Consider the following 22,259-nt stretch of genomic DNA (forward strand, 5'->3'; position numbering starts at 1 on the left):
ACTAGTCTACTAAAGAAGAAATCGGAGATGGCTACTGCTCTGCAAAACTTTGTCACAAAAGTGAAGAACCAAATTCATAAAGACGTCAAATGTATCAGATCAGACAACGGAGGGGAGTATCTAAGCAGTGAACTACAAAAGTGGCTGAACAAAGAAGGAATAAGTCATGAAAGAAGTGCGCCTTTTACTCCCCAACAAAATGGGGTTGCAGAAAGGACAAACCGGACACTAATGGAAGCAGCCAGGAGCATGCTATACGGGAAAAAGGTCCCACTAGAACTATGGGGAGAGGCAATAATGTGTGCAACACACATCCAAAACAGGAAAATATCCAGTACCAACGATGTGACCTCATTCGAACTCTGGACCGGATCCAGACCTGATGTATCATACTTCAGAATATTTGGATCGCCTGCATTTGTCCATATACCAGACGAAACAAGATAAAAATTGGACCCTAAAGCTGTGGAATGCCTACTAGTTGGGTATTGTGAAAACTCAAAATCCTTTCGCATGTGGAACCCAGTCACACGAAAAATTATTATCAGCCGTGATGTTGTCTTCAGGGAAGAAGCCACCTACGAAAGTGGGTCAGTTAATGAGGATGATTATGATTCCTTATTCCCCTTGGATGAAGTAACTGTGGTAAACTTAAAAAAAAAAAAAAAAATATTTCTGTTCAGCAAGTATTGTGACCTCATGCAATTTATTCTTTTATATAGGAACTAGAAGTCACAAGAGAAAAACCAAAAGTTGATAATAATGGACAAGAATCAACGAAATCACAGCAAATTATGATCGAGGACATAGTCGAGAAAACAACTACAAATTCGGGAATGGAGGAAACGACACAACAACCTCAACAAATTGAAATAGATGAAGACCAAGGACCAAACCAAGAAACAGACGGAGATGCTTGTATTGAAAATCCGTTCTTTGGATTTGATGAAGAGATAGTTCAGAGGCGACGATCAGGTAGAATAGTCAAACAAACAGAAAAGATGAAACAATTCAAAGGAATCCATGACTGCTTGGTTGGCGAAAGCTGGAAGGAGATAACTGCTTCCCAAAAAGTCCCAAAAAGCTATCAAGAAGCGATGATATCTGAAGATGCCGAAAGCTGGGAGACCGCCATCAAAGAAGAATTCCTATCGCTGATGGAAAACAAAACGTGGGAACTAACCCCACTTCCTGAAGGACGTGCAATCATCCAAAATAAATGGGTTTTTGATATAAAACCAGGCTAAAAGGGCACGCCGCCACGATTTAAAGCTAGATTGGTAGCAAAAGGGTTTACACAAGAATATGGCGTCGACTATGAAGAAACCTTTGCCCCTGTTCTAAGACACTCTGCCCTTCGAGCTGTATTTGGCCTTATAGCCTCCCTGGATCTTGAAACTGTCCTGCTGGATGTCAAAACCGCGTTCCTGTATGGGGAACTAGATGAGGAGATTTTCATGTCACAGCCGGAAGGATTTGTGGTGCCTGGCCTTGAGATGGAAGTATGTAAACTAATCAAAAGTTTATATGGCCTGAAACAGGCTCCACGGGCCTGGAATAACAGATTCAACGAATTTTTGATCAAGTTCGGCCTAGTCAGGAGCGATGCAAATCCCTGCATTTACTACCATCATCAAGAGGAGGAGTTCACGATCCTGGCGCTTTTCGTTGATGATGGCCTAATTTGCAGTAACCAAGCAGGGAGCCTCAGGCGGATCATCAAACACTTGGAAGAGCAATTTCAGATCCGCACCATGGATGCAGAGCGTTTTCTGGGAGTCGAAATTACCCGAAACAGAAAGAACAAAGAACTTACAGCAGCACAACCGCTGTTCACTCTGGCACTGCTGAAGAAATTCAGAATGGAAAACTGTCATCCCAAACCAGTACCCGCAGATCCTCATACACACCTAAGTACGGAAATGTCGCCAAAAACCGAGAAGGAGAAAGGAGACATGGAAAAGATCCCGTATCGGGAAGCTGTTGAATCCCTCCTATACCTCGCCATGACTACTCGCCCAGACATAGCTTTTGCAGTGGGGCAGGTATCCCAGTTCTGCCAGAATCCAGGTAACGGGCATTGGAGTGCCGTAAAAAGAATCTTCGGTTACCTTGCGGGAACGCCGTACCATGGGCTTTACTTCAAAAGTAGCAACCAACCAGTGATGAAAGCCTACAGTGATGCCGACTTCGCGTGGGACCAAGACACCAGGCGGTCGACAACTGGATATATCTTCCTCTACCATGGAGGACCTGTGGTGTGGGCAGGCCGAAGACAGAAATGCACCTCCTTATCGACCACGGAAGCGGAATATGTAGCAGGGTGTGAAACATCGAAAGAAGCCGTGTGGATTGACCGGCTGCTAAAGGAGATTGGACAGGACCAAACACTACCCATACCTCTACTCTGTGATAATCAGAGTGCAATCCGCCTAGCCAAAAATCCAGAGTTTCATCAAAGAACGAAGCATATACAAATCAAATACCACTTCATTAGGGAACAACTCAAGAATGGGATAATCGACCTACAGTACGTTGCAACAGAGAACCAACTTGCGGACATTCTAACAAAACCCCTCGAGACTAACCGTTTCCAAAAACTGCGTAATAAGATGGGGATTATTGACGCCAGAGGATCTTCAGCTTGAGGGGAGGTGTTGAAGATGAGAGCAAGCTGAACATCCGAATAGTGACACCAGGTGTCACTATACCTCACTAGTCTTGCCGACAGAGTAGTCTGCTGGCAAGACCAACTATTCTTAACCTGTCAAGTGTTTCTACTGATCTCGCTCTCACTCTATATACGCGTGTCAAGTGATAACATTCTACAATAAAAGTATGGTAAACTTAGTGTAACTTGTGTCTGCCTTATTATTTATTCATTACTTACACTAGTACTAAATAAGTTAAATCTAACATATACTTCTACATGTAAACAGAATCAAATATACTTGTATTCAATGTGAATACACTGTTATTTTATGAGTTTATACTTCTACATGTAGACAGAATCAAATATACTTGTATTCAATGTGAATACACTGTTATATTATGAGTTTATACTTCTACATGTAAACAGAATCAAATATACTTGTATTCAATGTGAATACACTGTTATTTTATGACTTTAAACTTCTACATGTAAACAGAATCAAATATACTTGTATTCAATGTGAATACACTGCTATATTATGAGTGTATACTTCTACATGTAAACAGAATCAAATATACTTGTATTCAATGTGAATACACTGTTATATTATGAGTTTATACTTCTACATGTAAACAGAATCAAATATACTTGTATTCAATGTGAATACACTGTGATACCATGAGTTTTTACTTCTATATGTAAACAGGATCAAATATACTTGTATTCAATGTGAATACACTGTAATATGATGAGTTGATACTTCTACATGTAAACAGAATCAAATATACTTGTATTCAATGTGAATACACTGTTATATTATGAGTTTATACTTCTACATGTAAACAGGATCAAATATACTTGTATTCAATGTGAATACACTGTTATACTGTGAGTTTATACTTCTACATGTAAACAGAACCAAATATACTTGTATTCAATGTGAATACACTGTGATACCATGAGTTTTTACTTCTATATGTAAACAGAATCAAATATACTTGTATTCAATGTGAATACACTGTTATATTATGAGTTTATACTTCTACATGTAAACAGAATCAAAAATACTTGTATTCTATATGAATACACTGTGATACCATTAATTTTTACTTCTTTATGTAAATAGAATCAAATATACTTGTATTCCATATGAATACACTTGTAATAGTTTCTAGACTGTGTATTTGCCAGTAAACTAACTCTACTTAAGACGATACAACCATGCGCTTATATACCAAAAGATTGAAGGTTAAGAAAGGAGGGGTTTACAATAACTTTTACTTTTGTCATAAACTATTATCCGCAAGGAAGGTTGCATTCGTAACGACCTTCTTGCTGGGTGGGGCTGCTGTTGCTGGGAGAAGTTGCTGCGGTCTATTACATTCCTTCCCCCCTTCGGCAAGAAGAAATTGGTCCTCCAATTTTCCTCTTTTTCTTCTGATTTTCTTCTTCTCCTTACTTCTCTTCGGCATGTGGCGTGGCAATGGTTAGGTGAAAACTTGTTTTTACCCGTCACCTACTTTCTTTCCTTCACCGTTATTCTTGTTTGTTGGGCTATAGTATGAGGCACAAAATACAAGATATGTTTCCTGTACCGTTATTCATTGTCTTTAGGCTAATAAAGTGTTAGTTAATAATTGATGGTCTACGTTCTTTTTTACTGGAATGCTACTAGAGCTTTCAATCATTCATCAATCATCTTTCTTGTATGCTTTTCTTCTCTTTTCTTCCTTCAGTTTTTTCTTGACGCTCTTTTACGTCGGTTTTTTGTTTTCCTGTCTTCGTTTGTTTTTGTGTTTGCTCGTTGTTGCTTGTAGCTATTTTTATATATATATTTTTTAAAGGTTAGTTGTTTTTAGATTCAGTTTCCGTTGAGCATCTGCAAAGGTCTTCCCATACCATTCCATAACCCACAACGTAAGTGCAAGTCGTGTGTTTTCCTGTGCATTTGCGAGCTTGATCGGATTCCCAGTTTTCTTCCATAATAGGGTAAATATTACGTTGTTTCGGCGCGCTTGGTTGAGCTGTGCGTAATTGTGTGGGTCTTTCCATGGTAAGAGGTGTAGGAGCCGTCATCCTAGTGAATGGTTGTTCTATTATTTCTTCTGGTGGTTGAGTGCTTGAATTTGGGATCATTGAAGTTAATTCATGCGCTTCTTCCATATTGATTCGATATCGTCTTTATCTTCTAGCTTGGCGATTTTTTTCCATGATTCTTGTGAAAGGGTCACAAATGATCAATATGCGTAGGCATACGATGAATATAATGAATCCGATAATAGATAGGATAAGAATTTTGAATGTGTTGAACCATGAGAACATAGTTCCTAACGGATTATCCTGTTTTTCTGACATCACTATGTCAGAAATTGATTTTTGAATTTGATTCCTGCATTAGGCCTACTAAATCGTTTAGGATATTCAATTGCTCCATTTCCATTGTTTCATGCGCTGGATGGCTCTTCAAACTGTAGTCGAAATCATTCAAGTGCAACTCTTCGAACTCTGTGATAAGGTCTAAGTTCGGCATGTGAATGCTTGCTTTTTGTTTTACCCATTCTCCGTCTGTTGAATTATGTTCCCAGGAGTGATGGAATCCATTTAAATTTACCAAATGAGTTTTCCGAAAGCAATCGGAATATGGGTGTATGGACCATCCATCTACTCCAATTGTGCAGTTTTTATCTTCATAGATAAAGAATGGTTGAAATCCACATTTGGATTCTTTTGCGGAGATGAAAATCCGTTTGGTTTCACATTGTTAAAGTGTCATCGCTTGTCCGAAGCCTTGCAGTCTCGTACAGATGGGTAATCCAAGCGCTGAAGCAGCAAGAATTCCGTTACTTTGAGCTAAAATCACCGCTTGAGTTTTCTTTATCGTTGATAGTTGACAATATACGTCGCGGATTTCTTTTGCAAGTTTGTTTTCGTGTTCTGTTTCTATACTTATTTTATATTGCTCATGCATTTTTGAAATTTCGAATTTAATCTTGTCACCGAATTCTTCTATATTTTGGGGTAGACCGCTTTCTGTTTCGTCTTTTATTGGTACCTTCGGTACTTGTTCTAGTGTTAAACATGCTGCCTCGGGTATTTCTTGCTGATCTGTTTGTTCAGTGTCATCAATAATCTCCATTATTGCATCTTCCATACTGGTGTGATTTTTCGTAACTGGAGGATCTTCTATTTTTTCCGTTGTTGTGGGAGGTGTCGTTGAATTGCTTATTGATTCAGTTGTTGTTGTCGCTATAGTTGTCGTTGATGATTGTGCAGTGGACGTGGTTTCAGTTGTAGTTGATGGCAATGTAGGTTCAGTACTTGGAGTTGTAGGCCTAGTGGTTGTAGTTGTTGGATCAGTAGTTGTAGTTGTAGCTGTGGTAGTTGTAGTTGTAGGCAGGTTGGTTGTAGTTGTAGGCTTATTTGTTGTAGTTGTAGGCGTAGTAGTTGTAGTCGTAGACTTTGTTGTTGTAGTTGTAGGCGTAGTAGTTGTAGTAGTAGGCTTATTTGTTGTAGTTGTAGGCTTAGTTGTGGTAGTCGTAGGCTTAGTTGTGGTAGTCGTAGGCTTAGTAGTTGTTGTAAGCCTAGTTGTCGGTGATGTGCTTTTAACGGTCGTTTTTATGGCTCTTGTGGCTATTGTTGTTTTAATTGTGGTTGTGCTTAATTTTGTAGTTGGTTTTACTATCGTTGTGGTGCTTGAAGTAGATGAAATAGATTTTTGTGTGGTGGGCGTGGTTAAGTTTTCGTTGTTTGCTTTACTTTCTCTTTTGAGAAGAGGGGGTATAAGTGGGAGTTGTGTTCCGTCCAATGATTGTTGAGTGTGAAGCGCTATAATGGCTGCTGCTGAAAGCGTCCGTATTTGGTGCGGGTTTCGATATTCGAAGTTAAACTGTTGTTTTCTACTTGAACCGTGGCAATGTCCTAAACTCAGACGTCCTACTTTTACTGTGAGACATTTTCTGTCTGACGCCGGTGAATGTAGGCCAGTTCTGTCTGTTGCCATGAGCTGTCCTGTGTGTTCGAAAGTGCCCCAAATTGAACTGGTGTTGGCGCATTCCTGTAGAATAAGCATCGTTGTGTTTGCCTTGACGCAAGCATTAGTGTTGAACGGTCTAATGGTGAAATCAGACGTATACTCGAAAGCTTGGCCTTTGTTAGTTGCTTTACTGCAGTTTCCTACGGATACTTGTGATTGCACCAGGGGATCGTTACTTGTGATAAATGTTTTTAGTTCTTCTTGACATTTTGTCCAATCTGTGTCACAATCTTCCATGGTTAGTTGTTTTTCAAGCCCATGATGTGTGACACATTTCCCGTTCGCATATTGTCCATTTTTCAACAATCCCCAGGCGATCATATCCCAGATGATGTTACCACTGCCGTGATTTGCTTTCAAGATACCGCCAAATATGGGTGAGTTGATTGTGGTTGTAATTGCTCTTCGTTGTTCTAATCGGACTTCTTGAATATCCTGCAATGTTACGTCGGAAAAATTTTCTATAACATCCGGATTGGTACTTATTGTTTGAAAGAACCACTGCTGGTTTTTTCTGGTATCTTTTTCCAAAGCACACTTTTCCAATTTTAAGGTTTCGTCGACCCCTACGGTAAGACACATTTCTGATTCTTGGGAAATTAGATAGCTATTCTCTTTTTCTAAAATCCATCTCGTTGATTCCTCTGAACAGGCTGCAGCAAATATGTAATCGTGTGTTGTCTCCGTGAGGCAGGTATGAGTATTTTGTATGCGTATCGTTTGGTCGACAATGTACTCAAATTTCGATCCTGATGGGAGAGGGTCGTCCTTTGAAAGTTGACTGTACGTTGTCAAAGGGTTTCTGCTTCCGGACTCGTAAGTAATGTATATTGTTGCATCCTTTTGTACGATTTTTCCATCTTCCTTGATTATCTTTGGTCTTCTATGTGCCAATCTTAGAGTTCCCCAGGCGTATGAAATACTGTAGAGGCGAATCCCAAGTTGTTCGTTTTCGACTTGGGTGTCGAAAAGAAAGTGCACTTCTTGAAGAAGAGAACGTTGTGGTCTGGATTTATACAACTCTCTGTAGTCTTCACACACGGGTGTGGCAAGGTTGGTATTTTTAAGGCATGTTGCGATTGTGTTTTTGAACATTTCATACAAAATTTTTGTTGTTTCTGCAGGAAACGTCAAGTACGTTAGAGGGATTCCAACCACTTTATGTCCTATTGGTACGATATCCTTATCTGGTTTGTTAAGAAAAGATATTTCAATCTGCCGACTGGTGTCGTAAAGGCGGCTGGAGTTATCCGACTCCGTTTCTCGAGGAATTTCCAGGTATCCTTTCCCTTTTAGTAACGTCTGAGTGTAGGAACTGTTGGTTGTTCTTTCTCCCCACCCGATTGTATTTTGATTTTGGATGAATTGTCCTTCCTGTTGGGTGGTGTTTAGTAATCCGAAAGGGCTTTCGATTGGACTATCTGGTTTCTCCTGACGTAGCGTGATCTGTTCCGCTATACAGTTGAGTGTTTGGTATTCCTTGACGGCGTACCATTTACCTTCTCCTGTAGGAGTGGCTGTGAAACTGAGTCCCGTCGGTCCGGTTTGCATGTTATTGTCACCACATTTTTTATCGTTGACCATCCGCCAGCATTCCAAAGGGGTTATTAGTATTGTTTCTTGGGAGTAAACTGTATCAAAAGATCCGATCCAGAACGATCCGGTTATTTTCTTTGTTTTAGTCCACTGTCGACATGTCCATCCTTTCCAAATGGCTGCTGGTTTTTGCTTGGTTACTAAGATGTAAGTAGTTGGTATCCTTGGTAAGTGTTGTGTTTCTGGTTTTTCATTGTTACATTAGTAAGGCAATTCGAAGTCTAGGATTCCTCGTATTTTCATGTTGTTACAATCAAAGACGGATGCGTAGATAGGGTAAGTAGGGTTAAGTAAATGAAGGAGGCAAAGAAGGAAGAGTAATGTCTGCATCTGTGAAAAATGAAAATGTTTAGTAATCCGGTCCTTGATATCGTCTTCTTAAGTGGTATTGGTGATTCGTTATAGGATCGTTTCGGTTTTGGTTACGGTAAAGGTTAGGTATTGCATGGTTTGTTTGTTCTTTTGGTTCTTCTTCGTTCCTGCGTGGTTTGATGTTCATCTTCACTGGATTTATCAGCTGCTGCTTCCTTGGTCGGCCTGGTCGGCGTTGGTGAATTATTGGTCGTCGTTGGGCTTTATCATTTTCTGGTAGGTTTTGTAGTATTTCTTCTTCCTTAGTTGTTTCTTGTGTTCTTGGTATGTAAAGTTTGAGACGGTTGGTATGTACGACAGATTTCAGTTTTTTGTTTTCAGTGTGCTGGATCTCGTAGTTGATGTCCGAGAAGCTTCTTGAAATTTGAAATGGTCCGTTCCATCGATTTATGAATTTTCCTGCTGCTGGTGGCGCCTACAGTAATACGTAGTCACCTACGTTGTATTTAATAATTTTCGTGGTTACGTCGTGGTATTTTTTCTGTCTTGTTTGGGATTTGAAGAGATTTTCTCTTGCCAGTTTTTGAGCTCTTCCCATTGCTGTGAATACACCATACTAGTATCTTCATAGGTCTCGTATCTTCTGTTAATCTTGATATCATTGGGCATTATTGGTTCTCGTCCGAAGAATAGAAAGAATGGTGTTTCTTGAATTGAAGCTTGTTTTGCTGTGCTGTAAGCAAAAGTAACGAACGGAAGGTATTTGTCCCAGTTAGCAGGTTGGTCTGAGACATAACAAGCTAACATGTCACAGAGAGTTCGATTGAACCTCTCAACTAATCCATCAATTTGTGGATGATAGGCCGTAGTCCTTATTTCTTTGACTTTGAATAGTTTACACACCTCTTGTATTAGACTGGATAGAAACTTAGTACCTTGGTCTGTTAGAACTACTTCTGGAGATCCATATTGTCACACGAGTTGTATTTGGACAAGAATACACGAATACAACAAGTGATGACTTAAATTCTAGACAATTATTCACTTTTAACTAATAACAATAAGGGATGACCATACCAAACTCAGAGAGCGTCTGAAGACTCCAGGGAACTACTCCTACGGAGCCCAGCTCCGGGAGCTCACCCGATGGAGACTCATCTAACGCAGATTCGGGCAGCGTTTTATACCGTCGAGCGAATTACTCCCCTTCCGGACTGCATATCTGCGTATCTTTCTTAGAGCGGACTTCTCCCGATAATTTCTTCACCACGATCGCAGCGTTGTCCAAGGAGCGGATGACTCATCTCTGCGAAGAGATAACCAATCTCCCTTTTTACCCGCGACAGGTCCCCCTTCTTCAAGACAGGCGACCCGACTGTACTAATCTTCTGCGATCCACGAAGGTTGATGAGACTAAAAATCAGCTTGCGTCCTCTTGGCAAATAAGGGACTTTTACTCCTTCGTTTTTCTTCTTTCCAGTTGCGCTTACTTGTTTAAATGTTTCTTGTATTTCCCGGATAGTCTTAAGGATTTTCCTTTTTTTTTTTTTTTTCTTTTAACCGCCTGCCTTCGGCCACGGAAGAGGCGCTGCAATCGCATATCTTCCGGCCGTTTGAGATTTACCATCCACTCGTTCGGGAGCCTTGTACACTTGAACCAGCTCCTGGCGGCGTCATCAAAATACTTTTCAAAATTATTATTTTTTTCCAATATCACCCCATCTGTTGTGGGTAGAATGTTATTCAAAGCGCTCCATCCATTGGTGCGCATCTTCTTCTGAATTTTTTCAGAAGATTGGCGGGCTAATAAATTTTCTGACAGCTTCCATAGCTTGTCTTTGCGGCTGCTCAATATGCCTTGATGGCACTATAAATTGTTGTCCCCCGACCGGAACAACTGGACTCATCGCCGCTCTCAAATCGACCTCGGTTTCTGGATCCGAATATAAGCCTCTTGAAGTCTCGACTAATTCACCCTGACTGTCAGCTTCTTTGGTCAAATGGTCCTTTGGAATAGGACCTTCAAAATTTAGGGCTTCACCAACAAAGGAAGTTCCACTCTCCAACGATGAGGCTGGGGTAGGTGAAGTTTCTACCGGAACGCTTGACAGTTCTCGAAGCGGATGTAATCGTCGGCTGGGGTCTCTTGGGCAACTAGGTAGCCGTGGGTTTGTCCTCTTCGGCATCGGCTAACAATGACTGCAGCACGACTTCGTTTATTCTCAGGCAACGAGCTGCGTCTTCAATAATTGCCACACCGCAGAAAAAATTCGTTACTTACTGGTAACGAGCTGCGTCTCAAAAATTAAAACTTTGCAGCACTAATTCGTCACTTACGGGTAACGAGCTGCGTCTCCACCAATTGTCACTTAAAGCACGATTTCGTTGCTCACGGGTAACGGACTGTATCTCCACCAATTGTCACTTAAAGCACGATTTCGTTACTCACGGGTAACGGACTGTATCTCCACCAATTGTCACACGAGTTGTATTTGGACAAGAATACACGAATACAACAAGTGATGACTTAAATTCTAGACAATTATTCACTTTTAACTAATAACAATGAGGGATGACCATACCAAACTCGGAGAGCGTCTGAAGACTCCAGGGAACTACTCCTACGGAGCCCAGCTCCGGGAGCTCACCCGATGGAGACTCATCTAACGCAGATTCGGGCAGCGTTTTATACCGTCGAGCGAATTACTCCCCTTCCGGACTGCATATCTGCGTATCTTTCTTAGAGCGGACTTCTCCCGATAATTTCTTCACCACGATCGCAGCGTTGTCCAAGGAGCGGATGACTCATCTCTGCGAAGAGATAACCAATCTCCCTTTTCACCCGCGACAATATTTAGTAAATATTTTATTAACTAAAATCTTCGCAATTGTTTGGGCGGTTTGATTTCTCATTGGAACCGTAAAAACAAACCTACTGGCATAATCTGATATAACTAATATATATCTGTATCCCTTAGCGCTTTCTTGAATTGGGCCCACTATATCCATAGCGATCCTTTCCCATACTCCTTCAACTAAAGGCAAAGGGTGCAATGGTGCTTTACTTCCACCTACCGCTTTTCTTTTATTGCACATCAAACATCTTTTAACGTGTTACGGAGGTACGCATGCATGGCCATGTGTACTGTCTTTGAAGTCTAGCCAACGTTTTTCCTACTCCTAAAAGTCCTGCCAATATGTGATCGTGATTTTCCTTTAAAATTTGTGGCACCATTCTTACTGGCGTTACAATTCTTCCTCTGGTATCTGCTAATAATCCTTTGTCGTTTATTTTAAATTTATTTTTAACGTCTTTACTTGGATTGGCCTTTGCCCTTTCTTTTAATATTGTTCTGCAATACTCATCTTTGTGTTGGAGTTCTATCCATTTTTCCGTGTCCTTGAGCTGATTACTTACCGTTTCGAAAATTACTTGTTTTGTTCTAGTTTCCTTGGTTTCGTTTTTTACTTCTGGTTTCTCTTTTGTACCTGTTGACCTTGTTTCTATTTTCGCTAGCGGCACTATTGGGGTGCGACTAAGTGTGTCAGCATTTTGGTGTGACATTCCTGGTCGGTACCCCGTAATGATATCAAATACTTGGATCTTAAGAGCCCATCGAGCTAATCTTCCTGCTGGTTCTGTCTTACTCATTAACCATTCTAAAGGTCTATGATCTGTAAATACGGTAAACTTACGCCCGTATAGGTACGTCCTAAACACGTCGATGGCGTGGATTATTGCGTATGCCTCTTTCTCTGTGGTTGACCACTTGGCCTCGCGGTCGTTCAGATGTTTAGAGGTATAGGCTATGACGACTTCTACGTCGTCTGATTTACGAAGGTCCTGTCCGTCGGACTCCGCTAAATCCGCTGATTGAGGTGGAGGTTGTATTTGAGCCAAGACTGCTCCTATTCCATATCCTGAAGCATCCGTGTAGATGATAAATTCTCGAGAAAAATCCGGGTAACCTAAAACAGGTCTAGTGATAAGACAGTTCTTAATACATTCAAAGGCGTCCCTTTGTTCCTCCCCCCATTTCTACTCCGCTGACTTTCTAGTGAGCGCAGTTAGTGGATGGGCTTTATCAGCAAAAGCCCTAATAAATTTTCTGTAGTAGCTGGCTAGACCTAAAAATGAGCTCAATTCTTTTACGTTTTTGGGAGCGGGATATTTAATAATCGCATCTAACTTTTTTGTACTTGGTGTTATTCCTTTCCCGGATACGATGTATCCTAAATAGTCTAATTCTTCTTAAAAAAATTCGTACTTCTTCCTTTTCAACTTTAAACCCGCTTGTTTAAGGAGTCTAAAAACTGTTTCCAAGTGTGTCACATGATCAGTAATTGAATTACTGAACACCATGATGTCATCTAGGTAAACCAATGCGAATTTGTACAATACCGTTTTCAAGATGTTATTCATTGCTCTTTGAAAAGTGCTGGGGGCATTTGTTAAACCAAATGGCATTCGATTAAATTCGTATTGGCCAAATTCACAAATGAAAGCTGTTTTGTGTTTATCACTTTCTTCTATTTCTATTTGCCAGTAGCCGCTTAGTAAGTCCAATGTTGAAAAATAAACTGATCCGCACAACGCGTCAATTGTGTCATCTATCCTAGGTAGAGGGTACTTATCCTTAACAGTAATTTTGTTCAAAGCTCTGTAGTCGATGCACATTCGCATCTCTCCTTTTTAGGTACCATTACTATGGCTGCAGCAAAAGGACTGTGGCTTTCACTTATTATTTTGTTACTTAGCATTACCTCTATTTTAGTCCTAACAACAAGTTTTAGGGATTCGGGTGTTCTTCGTAGTCTTTGATTAATGGGAGCGTTATGGCCTATGTTGATGTGATGTTTCACTTGTGTAGCTAGACCCAAGTCAGATTCTTGGTCTGCGAAAAGATCTTCGTGTTTCTTTAGTAAAATTTCAATTTTAGTTTGTATGTCGTCTGATACATTGAGTGCTTGTTCTTCTTTTTCAACAATCTTAGCTATCTGCTTAGTTTTATTATTAAAGTATAATTGAGTGAAGGATTCTAAATTACGATAATCTTGTTGTGTAAGATCTTCGTCTTCTCTATCAATTGGGATTAGTGGTATATGGATGCCTGCTTTGCTAAATGTTACGCTATAAATGGGCATGGTATTACTTCTAAAATTATGTTCTACTCCAAAGTGATCATAACATATTTGACGATTTCTAGTGTTAATCTTCACATTATTTTTAGATAAGAAATCTAATCCTAAGATGCATTGCTCATTTAAGTTTTTCATAACATAAAAGTGATGGTTAATAATATGGTTATCATTGATAATAACTGAAAATTCAAATTTCCCTATCGATTTAAGTTCTTGTCCCGACACCGTTCTAAAAATAGGATGATTCGCATTTTCTACTTGTTTTAAGTTCTCATTACGTTCTAGAGTATCTAATATTTTACTGGATACTAAACTAGCGGCTGCGCCTGTGTCCACTAAAGCTATGATTTCCTTATTAAAAATTCTAACGGGAATACGTATCAGTTTTGGAATTTCTACTTCTACATCTGATCCTAAATTGTATGTTAGTTGGGAGTTACGGATTGGTTTCATGGTGTTTATCGTGGACCTTGGTTGTTGGTACGTGCCATATCTGTCCAACATTCTCTTGCAATATGTCCTCTTCGGTTACACTTGTAGCAGGTTATTTCTCGATTTTAAGTGGTTCGAGGGTTGTTGCTAGTGTGCTGTTGTTGCTGTAGATGTTTGTTGCTGTTATAACGTGCTTGTGGTCTGTAGTTGTTTGGTCCGTTGTAGTTTCCTTGCCGGTTGGGGTAGTCGTTCCGATATGGGGGACGTTGGTGAGATGGAAATCTGGTATGCCTGTATCCTGAAGGATTATAATTTCTTCGTCCTGACGAATTGTAATCTCTGCGGTAGGGACTGTTGTCTCTGTTTCTACTTAGACTTCTTTCTCGACTTGATTCTCGGCTGTTATGATTGTCAGCAAATCGCACTCGCGAATCACGTGATCTTGAGTAACGTTCACTTGAACGTGGTCTTCTGTTTTCGTATTGGTCAGTTGCAGCTATGGTAACGTCGTTTTCCTGTGAGAATCCACGTTTCGTACATTTTAATTTTGACAGAGCATCTGATAATTTTTGCTCAAGTAGTTGGATTTTATCGTCTTGTTGTTTTTCGTGATGCGTTATCCCTGCTATAACAGCTGACATCTCCTTGTCGTCTGTAGCTTCTTTTGTGTGTAGAATTTTTTCAGAAATGAAAAGTTGTTTACATAATGCGTCGAAGTCTTCTGTGTTTTCCGGCATTCGTAGGTAAAGTTCTGCTTTATACTTTGGTAGTAATCCTTATAGTAGGATTTTGCTTTTTCTGTGATCCCTCATCTTTTTCACTTTGTTTAGTAATTGCCCTTCAATAATAGTTTGGTTATGATCAGCCCTTTCTTCTCTACCAGCGATGGTGTCGTAAAGATTATTTAACCTTGATACAAAAGCTTTGCAGTTTTCTTCCGGTTTTTGAGTTAATTTTGAAAGTTTTTTCTCCAGCGAAGCTAAGTCGTAGGGGTCTTGAAATCGTGTTATTAGGGCTTCTTTCCAATCCTGGTAATTTAGATCATCTCCTTCTTCTTCAGCGTAGTTTTCATACCATTCGAAGCCTTCGCCTTTCAATCGATCAGAAAAGAAACGTATCTTTTGATTGTCGTCCCATTCGTTGTTTCGTGCTACGTGCTCGGCGCCGCGTAGCCACTCTGATATTAGTTTATCAGTGCTTTTCCTTTAAAGATTGGGATTGCCTTTTTGTCTTCTCTGGAGAATAGCTCTCCTAGGGCCTTCACTATTGGCTGAGTGAAGTACCTGTTCACTTTCTTTGCGTCTTCGTCGTCCTGCTCAGTTGCTGGAATATCGTCATCCTTGGGATTTTTCTTGCGGGTATTCGCAAACGTTTTTCCGAAGCGTCCTCTTTGTCGTGTGTTACGCCCATGTCGACCTCTTCTTTTTAGCTGTTGATTCTCTTGCTCCAAATAGATGATTGTTTTGTTTAAGTGTTCTATTTGCGTTTTCAGGTTTTCTATTGTTTGTTCAAAATCGTTTACTTGTTCTATTTCCAGCTCGTAGGGGAGTGACTGACTTGTCTCCACTGTCTGTCGGCAAGGTCAGTTCGTTTATATCTCCCACTAGTTTGGTTATTTCTCCTGGTTCGTCCTCGTCTAGCCTTGAGTCGTTGGAGTCTTCAGTCTCGATGAATTTAACTTGAAGTTTTTTGTATTCTTTCACCCGGTTTTCTAGAATTATTATTTGATTTTCTTGTCCTCGTACCCGATCTTGTAGTTCTTGAAGGTCTTTTTCAAGGTTCTTGTTATTCAAGGTAAACTAGCAAGTTTTTCTTTAGATTGATTTTCTCTGTTGAAGCCTTGTCGAGTCTGTGTGCCAAAACTTTTATCTCTTTCTGGAGCTGCTCTGCTGTTTTTGATACTTGTCTTATCTGGTTTTCCGCACTGCTGAGTTTCTGGATCATTCTGGTCTTTTTCACCTTCAAGTTTGTTAATTATTTCTTACCCTTCGGTCTCGACAGCTGCATTGTTTTCCTCTTTTCTTTTGAGAAGATTCCGCAATTGGCTCTCGGTTGCTAAGGTGGCTTCAAGGTTTTGTTCTAGGTCGGCGATTCGGGAATTGGCTTTTCAAGGGAGTTTTTCAGAGCCTCGTTGTTTTTCTTGAAGTTGCTCTAACGAACTGCTTAAAGTGTAGTTGGAACTCTCTGCCTTATTACTCTCCAATTGTTTTTGCGCGTTTAAAAGTTCAAATTTTAGCGTAGATATCTGCTTTTTATCGTCAATTAGTGCGATTACTGACTCTTTCTGCAATACACTGATGGTACCAAACAGAAATTCTTTTTCTTTTCCGTGCAATGTGTGTAGCTGTTGGAGTAAACTATCGAGTGTTCTGGTGTTCCCACCTTGTGCGACTATATCGTCTTTGAGTGTTTTAGTAGCATTAGCAATGGTTTCTGCTGTTACACCATCTGTTACTTTTAAAGTTTGTTCTAGAAGGTAATAAGTGTTAAAATGCAGCAATTTTTGCGTCGCCTGACTTGCTTCTTGTTTCTGTGTTTGTAACTGTTGGATATTTTCAGTTGTTGAGGTTATCTGGTATGATTTACTTCTTTCTAAAACTTGCTTAAATTCTAAGTCTATTAAGGTCCTCCAATGGGTCCAAAAATTGTTCTCGATGGTGACTTAGGTTTGGGTCTTGGTCGGTTAAATCAGATTCTTGTAGTACGGGGTATAAAGGTAGTAGTGTTATCTCGTTGAGAGCAGTCTCTTTGTACAGGTAAATCAAACGGCATTCGCTTACCTCGATGATGTTCCGATGTCGGTTGCTTGAAGACTTGGTGATAGAAGCATTGAATACTTGCAGCTAGCAAATGGAAGCACAGACTGAAGCTTCTTCTTCCAGAGTCTCGTTGTTATTCTTGACTGTCTCGTTGGGACCTATAAATGAAATAGTTTCTAGACTGTGTATTTGCCAGTAAACTAACTCTACTTAAGACGATACAACCATGCGCTTATATACCAAAAGATTGAAGGTTAAGAAGGGAGGGGTTTACAATAACTTTTACTTTTATCATAAACTATTATCCGCAGGGAAGGTTGCAATCGTAACGACCTTCTTGCTGGGTAGGGCTGCTGTTGCTGGGAGAACTTGCTGCGGTCTATTACACACTGTTAAATTATGAGTTTATACGTCTATATGTAAACAGAATCAAATATATTTGTCTTTTAATGTGAATACACTGAGATACCATTAATTTTTACTTCTATATGTAAACAGAATCCAATATACTTGTATTCCATATGAATACACTGATAAATTATGAGTTTTTACTTACATGTAAACAGAATCAAATATACTTGTATTCAATGTGAATACACTGTTATACTATGAGTTTATATTTCTACATGTAAAAAGAATCAAATATACTTGTATTCAATGTGAATACACTGTGATACCACGAGTTTTTACTTCTATATGTAAAAAGGATCAAATATACTTGTATTCAATGTGAATACACTGTTATATTATGAGTTTATACATCTACATGTAAACAGAATTAAATATACTTGTATTTAATGTGAATACCATGTTATATTATAAATTTATACTTCTACATGTAAACAGAATAAAATATACTTGTATTCAATGTGAATACACTGTTAAATTATGAGTTTATACTTCTACATGTAAACAGAATCAAATATACTTGTATTCAATGTGAATACACTGTTATATTATGAGTTTATACTTCTACATGCAAACAAGATCAAATATACTTGTATTCAATGTGTATACACTGTTATATTATGAGTTTATACTTCTACATGTAAACAGAATCAAATATACTTGTATTCAATGTGAATACACTGTTATATTATGAGTTTATACTTCTACATGTAAACAGAATAAAATATAATTGTATTCAATGTGAATACACTATGATACCATGAGTTTTACCTTCTATATGTAAAAAGGATCAAATATACTTGTATTCAATGTGAATACACTGTTATATTATGAGTTTATACTTCTACATGTAAACAGAATCAAATATACTTGTATTCAATGTGAATACACTGTTATATTATGATTTTATAGTTCTACATGTAAACAGAGTCAAATATTCTTGTATTCAATGTGAATACACTGTTATACCATGAGTTTTTACTTCTATATGTGAACAGAATCAAATATACTTGTATTCAATGTGAATACACTGTTATACTATGAGTTTATATTTCTACATGTAAAAAGAATCAAATATATTTGTATTCAATGTGAATACACTGTGATACCATGAGTTTATACTTCTACTATAAACAGAATCAAATATACTTGTATTGTAATGTGAATACCCTGTTATATTATGAGTTTATACTTCTACATGTAAACAGAATAAAATATACTTGCATTCAATGTGAATACACTGTTATACCATGAGTTTTACCTTCTATATGTAAACAGGATCAAATATACTTGTATTTACTGGTGAATACACTGTTATATTATGAGTTTATACTTCTACATGTAAACAGAATCAAATATACTGGTATTCAATGTGAATACACTGTTAAATTATGAGTTTATACTTCTATATGTTAACACCATCAAATATACTTGTATTCAATGTGAATACACTGTTATATCATGAGTTTTTACTTCTATATGTTAAACAGCATCTAAATATACTTGTATTCAATGTGAATACACTGTTATACCATGAGTTTTTACTTCTATATGTAAACAGCATCGAATATACTTGTATTCAATGTGAATACACTGTTATACCATGAGTTTTTACTTCTATATGTATACTGCATCGAATATACTTGTATTCAATGTGAATACACTGTTATACCATGAGTTTTTACTTCTATATGTTAACAGCATCAAATATACTTGTATTCAATGTGAATACACTGTTATACCATGAGTTTTTACTTCTATATATAAACAGGATCGAATATACTTGTATTCAATGTGAATACACTGTTATACCATGAGTTTTTACTTCTATATGTAAACAGCATCGAATATACTTTGTATTCAATGGGAATACACTGTTATACCATGAGTTTTTACTTTGCTATACTGTAGATCAAATATACTTGTATTCAATGTGAATACACTGTTATACCATGAGTTTTTACTTCTATATGTAAACAGCATCAAATATACTTGTATTCAATGTGAATACACTGTTATACCATGAGTTTTTATTTATATATGGTATACTGCATCAAATATACTTGTATTCAATGTGAATACACTGTTATACCATGAGTTTTTACTTATATATGTAAACTGCATCAAATATACTTGTATTCAAAGTGAATACACTGTTATACCATGAGTTTTTACTTCTATATGTAAACAGCATCAAATATACTTGTATTCAATGTGAATACACTGTTATACCATGAGTTTTTACTTCTATATGTAAACAGGATCAAATATACTTGTATTCAATGCGAATACACTGTTATACCATGAGTTTTTACTTCTATATGTAAACTGCATCGAATATACTTGTCTTCAATGTGAATACTCTGTTATACCATGAGTTTTTACTTTATATGTAAACAGCATGGAATATACTTGTATTCAATGTGAATACACTGTTATACCATGAGTTTTTACTTCTATATGTATTCTGCATCAAATATACTTGTATTCAATGTAATACACTGTTATACCATGAGTTTTTACTTCTATATGTATACTGCATCGAATATACTTGTATTCAATGTGAATACACTGTTATACCATGAGTTTTTACTTCTATATGTAAACTGCATGAAATATACTTGTATTCAATGTGAATACACTGTTATACCATGAGTTTTTACTTCTATATGTAAACAGCATGGAATATACTTGTATTCAATGTGAATACACTTTTATACCACAGAGTTTTTACTTCTATATGTAAACTGCATCAAATATACTTGTATTCAATGTGAATACACTGTTATACCATGAGTTTTTACTTCTATATGTAAACTGCATCGAATATACTTGTATTCAATGTGAATACACTGTTATACCATGAGTTTTTACTTCTATATGTAAACTGCATCAAATATACTTGTATTCAATGTAAATACACTGTTATACCATGAGTTTTTACTTCTTATATGTAAACAGCATCAAATATACTTGTATTCAATGCGAATACACTGTTATACCACGAGTTTTTACTTCTATATGTAAACTGCATCAAATATACTTGTATTTAGATGTGAATACACTGTTATACCATGAGTTTCTACTTTATATGTAAACTGCATGCAAATATACTTGTATTCAATGTGAATACACTGTTATACCATGAGTTTTTACTTCTATATGTAAACAGCATCAAATATACTTGTATTCAATGTGAATACACTGTTATACCATGAGTTTTTACTTCTATATGTAAACAGCATGAAATATACTTGTATTCAATGTGAATACACTGTTATACCATGAGTTTTTACTTCTATATGTAAACAGCATCAAATATACTTGTATTCAATGTGAATACACTGTTATACCATGAGTTTTTACTTCTATATGTAAACAGCATCAAATATACTTGTATTCAATGTGAATACACTGTTTTATACCATGAGTTTTTACTTCTATGTAAACTGATTCAAATATACTTGTATTCAATGTGAATACACTGTTATACCAGGGGTTTTTACTTCTATATGTAAACAGCATCGAATATACTTGTATTCAATGTGAATACACTGTTATATCATGAGTTTTTACTTCTATATGTAAACAGCATCAAATATACTTGTATTCAATGTGAATACACTGTTATACCATGAGTTTTTACTTCTATATGTAAACAGCATCAAATATACTTGTATTCAATGTGAATACACTGTTATACCATGAGTTTTTACTTCTATATGTAAACTGCATCGAATATACTTGTATTCAATGTGAATACACTGTTATACCATGAGTTTTTACTTCTATATGTAAACTGCATCGAATATACTTGTATTCAATGTGAATACACTGTTATACCATGAGTTTTTACTTCTATATGTAAACAGCATCAAATATACTTGTATTCAATGTGAATACACTGTTATACCATGAGTTTTTACTTATATATAAAAACAGCATGGAATATACTTGTATTCAATGTGAATACACTGTTATACCATGAGTTTTTACTTCTATATGTAAACAGCATGCAATATATTATGTGTCTAAATGAATACACTGTTATACCATGAGTTTTTACTTCTATATGTAAACAGCATGGAATATACTTGTATTCAATGTGAATACACTGTTATATACCATGAGTTTTTTCTATATGTAAACAGCATCAAATATACTTGTATTCAATGTGAATACACTGTTATACCATGAGGTTTTACTTCTTATGTAAAGTAGACTGCATCGAATATACTTGTATTCAATGTGAATACACTGTTATACCATGAGTTTTTACTTCTATATGTAAACACGGCATCAAATATACTTGTATTCAAGTGAATACACTGTTATACCATGAGTTTTTACTTCTATATGTAAACTGCATCAAATATACTTGTATTCAATGTGAATACACTGTTATACCATGAGTTTTTACTTCTATATGTAAACAGCATCAAATATACTTGTATTCAATGTGAATACACTGTTATACCATGAGTTTTTACTTCTATATGTAAACAGCATGAAATATACTTGTATTCAATGTGAATACACTGTTATACCATGAGTTTTACCTTCTATATGTAAACAGCATGGAATATACTTGTATTCAATGTGAATACACTGTTATATTATGAGTTTTTACTTCTATATGTAAACAGCATCAAATATACTTGTATTCAATGTGAATACACTGTTATACCATGAGTTTTTAGTTCTATATGTAAACAGCATCAAATATACTTGTATTCAATGTGAATACACTGTTATACCATGAGTTTTTACTTCTATATGTAAACAGCATGGAATATACTTGTATTCAATGTGAATACACTGTTATACCATGAGTTTTTAGTTCTACATGTAAACAGCATCAAATATACTTGTATTTAATGTGAATACATCTGTTATACCATGAGTTTATACTTCTACATAAATT

This window comes from Daphnia magna, linkage group LG1 (genome assembly GCF_020631705.1).
Source record: "Daphnia magna isolate NIES linkage group LG1, ASM2063170v1.1, whole genome shotgun sequence".
In the NCBI taxonomy this organism is placed as follows: domain Eukaryota; kingdom Metazoa; phylum Arthropoda; class Branchiopoda; order Diplostraca; family Daphniidae; genus Daphnia; species Daphnia magna.